We start from the raw sequence: 4,475 nt of genomic DNA, 5'->3' as shown, positions 1-4,475 counted from the left end.
AAAATAAACTAAAATAAACAAGAAGCGGTAATACCAGCCAAACACTTCAAACAATAAATATAAGAAAAATAATCATAACAAAACAACAAAATAAACTAAAATAAACAAGAAGCGGTAATACCAGCCAAACACTTCAAACAATAAATATAAGAAAAATAATCATAACAAAACAACAAAATAAAAAGGAAATAAACAAGAGGCGGTAATACCGACCAAACACTTTAGACAATAAATAAAAACAATATCAACAAAATAAAATGAAATAAACAAGAAAAATCTAAATTTGTTAAGGTCAATTTTTTTTTAAGGCGGTAAAACCAGCCAATTTAATTAATTTTTTTATATGATTTTTTTTAGTTTTCCAATAATCAAATCTAAATTTGTTACCTTTGCTTGCTAGCTCCCCGGCAACGACGCTAAAATTGCTTGACCGCTTTTTATGATCGGCTTGTTTTAACTCGCAAGTGCACGAGTGTGCGATGTAGCAATTAACTCGGTAAGATCGAGGTCATATCCACAGAGAGCTAAATCTGGAAATTAAGCTAAGTAACAAAAAAAACTTAAGAGAAATTAAATTAACAATAACTTGGTTGAAAATAATTGATGGATTTGTTTTTAAAGATAAAAAAAAAATGTAAATAGATTTTAAATGACAAGAAAAAGTAAGTCTTGGTCCAAATCAATTTTAATGGTGATGTATTGGTGATTTCTTCAACATATATAAGATAACTCAACTTAATATCAACGATGGTGATATTATATCGGAAGATATTACAATGAAGATTAGAAAGATGAAGATTGATTATTGCTTAAGAATGAACAAGTACTTTCATATTAAGTAAGACATTGAATCAAGCAATCTCTATACCAAAACTAAAGTTTGTGCATAAAAATTCAAGATTATAACATTACCTAAATGATTTCTAAAATTTCTTTACAATAATAAATCATTCATGAAGAAAATAAGAAGATAAACATTAAGATTCATTCATATCCTAAAGAACTCACATCAATCGCCATTATCCTTGATTTGGATCCAAGAAAGAGTTTAGCCAACCATGATTATATATAAGAATACTTCAATAAACATGAAAGAACTTGAATCCAACTGAAATAATAAGTTTTACAAACTAAAGAACCGAAATCTATAAAGAAGAACACAATACAATTTTAGAAAAAATTCGGACACAAATCTAACTCTAACTTTGGACAGCAATTCGACCCTCTTCGAAGCTTTTTTTCGAGAAGTCTATTAGAGATATATTTATAGGCAATTCTGTCACCTTTCCAAAGCATTAAAGAACAGCTCATTTGGACACCTGAGTCAAAAGTTATGGGCAAAACACCGAAAGGTGTTCTGAAAAATCAAATCAAGACAACTTTACAACTACTTTGGTGCACGTTTTTCTTCCTCATTTATGAGGTGTCTCCTTCTTCTTTTTTACCCAAAATAATATTAAAATATCCCCTCCAGCTTTTCATCCATGTGCTTGCCTTCTTGGATCAATGGATTACCCAAAATAAATCAATTGTTATTTGTTGTATGGACATGTAAGATCATGGATTGTGTTTGGGTTGATTTGAAGGTTGATTTGGGGTTGATTTTGGGCTGATTTGGGGCTGATTTTGGGCTGAATTTGAGCGTCAAATAAGTATACAAATGTACTTATTATTTGGGCTAAGATTGACATTGAAACCTTGAGTGTTTAATGGTGGAAGTTTGCACACAACATAAGGCAAGTTTGGGCTTGAAATAAATCATATGATATTCTTTTCTAGAATTGGAATAGAATTGATTTTTGGGACAAATTTGGAGCACTTATTTGAATCAAGATTTGCTTCAATATTCAACTAAATGTCTCTTCAATTCTTTGTTCTGAATTCCGATGTTGAATTTTCTGAATTAATTCATTTAAGCTCCAAAAACCTATCGAAACATTAAAACAAACTTCATTACTAAAAAACACATCAATTATTATAAAAACAACCAAATAAAAACAATAAATACATATGTAAAATAAGAGACTTAATGACACTTTTGATGCACAATCAGTAGGACTTACCCATTTGCTATCAGAAATAGGATAAATGATTCCATTATCTAGAAGATTAATGATTTCATTCCTTACTACTTCATTCATATTAGGATTAAGGATTTGTTGCATTTCTTTAGAGGGTTTAACATTTTCCTCTAAATAAATTTTATATGTGCAAATCAAAGAACTAATTCCTTTTATGTCAACTATGGTCCATCCTAATGCATTTTTGTGCATTTTTAGAGTTTGTAATAACTTACCTTCTTGATGTGCATTAAGTGTGGAAGAAATTATTACCATAAAAGTTTCATTTTCTCCTAAAAATAAGTATTTGAGATTGAATGACAATAACTTCAAATCAGGTTTTGGTGGTTGAACACATGAAGATATATACTCAATTGATCGTGGTGGCAACTCTTCAAATTGTGGTCTCCAATTACTTGATTTTGATTCTTCCTGAAAATAAACCATTTGCAAATTCTCAGATTCATTAAACTCAATTTCACTGGAAATAGTTTCAAATTGATCATAAATTAATTTTTCAATAAAGTCCACTTCCTGTAAATCATTATTATCTACAAGTTGCTTGTAAATGTTGAAAATATTAATCTTCAATGTCATGTTTCCAAATGATAACTTCATCAGTCCATTTCTATAATTAATCAATGCATTATAAGTTGCAAGAAATGGATGTCCTAAAATAACAGGAACTAAATTACATGCTTCAATAGTTTGTGTATCTAGGCAAATAAAATCCACAAGATAAATGAATTTATCAACTTATACTAATACATCTTCAATTATTCCTTTAGGCACTTTTATAGATCTATCAACAAGTAACAGAGTTACAGAAGTTGGTTTTAACTCACCTAGATTGAGACTTTGAAAGACTAAATATGGAAGTAAATTCATACCAGCTCTGAGATTAAGTAAAGCTCTTTCAATTTTATGTTCTCCAATAAAGCATGAAATTGTAGGACAACTAAGGTCTTTATATTTCAAAGCATTATTGTTCTGAAGAATGACATTTACTTATTCGGCTAAAAAGACTTTCTTTTTCACATTCAATTTGCTCTTCACACTGCATAGATCTTTCAAAAATTTAGAATAAAAGGTACTTGTCTAATAGCATCCAACAAAGGTAGATTGATCCTTACCTATTTGAAAGTTTCAAAAATTTCAGAGTTGTGATTGACTTTCCTTTGTTTGGTAATGGCATGAGGAAATGGAAGTGCTGGCGGAGAATCAGTCTTTTCTTTGCAATGTTCAGCTTCAACCCCTTCCTTACCCATGGAGATTAACTCATCATCTTTCTCACAAGGTTCAAGAGTGGGTTTTTCAATAACCTTACCATTGTAAAGAGTGATGACTGATTTGACTTGATCCATGTGATGTTTTGCGGAACTGCTTGCATTTGCATTGTATTGCCCCTTGGAATTTTACTGTGGTTAAGATGAAAAATTACCTTTCTCTTGAAAACTGAGAGTAGATGTGAATTTTACAAGCGCATCTTTTAGATCTACCATGATTTGAGCATTTTGAGTGTTGATTGTCTCCTGCTTTTCAATGAATGCATGCAATATTTTCTCAAGATTTCTTCTAGAAGGTGGAGCATAAAGAGGTGCATATCCATGAGAATTTTAGAAATTATGATTTGCTTGAAACGGTGGCTCTGAAGTTTATATATTATTGTTACCACTCTTCCAGCTGAAATTTAGGTGATTTCTCTAACCAGGGTTGTATGTTTGTGAGTATGAGTTATGATTGGGCCTTTGGAAACTGTTTAAAGCATGTGCTTGTTCATGGAGATATTTCTTAAAAGAAGGCAAAGTTGGACAATTATTTGTTGACTGTTCATTGGTTTCACAAATTTGACACATAATGTCTTGAATAGATTTTAATTGACTACTTTTTTTTAATTCTAGTGCCTCAACTGTTCTAGCTAGAGATGCAAATTTAGCTTAGAGACCATGATCCTCTCTAAGGTTGTACATACCTCCACTAGATGTCTGAGGTTGAGTCTTACCTGGTGCCTTATAAGTACCTGTAGTGTCCTAATTTTGAGCATTTTTAGCTAGCAAGTCTAGGTACTCCATTGCTTCGTCAGGGTCTTTATTTTCAAAGGTTCAATCGCATATCAATTCCACCATTTGTCTATCCTTAGGTGTTAACTCTTCATAAAAATGTGATTTTTAACAATAATAATATTTTAAAAAATTTATTAATGATGATGATAATAAAAATTTTTAATTTTATCCCTCAAATCATATCTATTTTTTTATAGTAATAATATTTTATTTCAAACTTATTGGTGATAATAATAATAAAAAGAAGAAGAATAATAACAACAATAACAATGATAATGGTGGTTAAGATGAGTTAAAAGGGACTTTGAGATGTAAGATTAATATGAAGATTATACAATGATAAAAACAAATG

This window comes from Populus euphratica, unplaced genomic scaffold (genome assembly GCF_000495115.2).
Source record: "Populus euphratica unplaced genomic scaffold, PopEup_1.0 scaffold1230.1, whole genome shotgun sequence".
NCBI classification, from domain to species: domain Eukaryota; kingdom Viridiplantae; phylum Streptophyta; class Magnoliopsida; order Malpighiales; family Salicaceae; genus Populus; species Populus euphratica.
Note: the sequence above shows the minus strand (reverse complement) of the source record.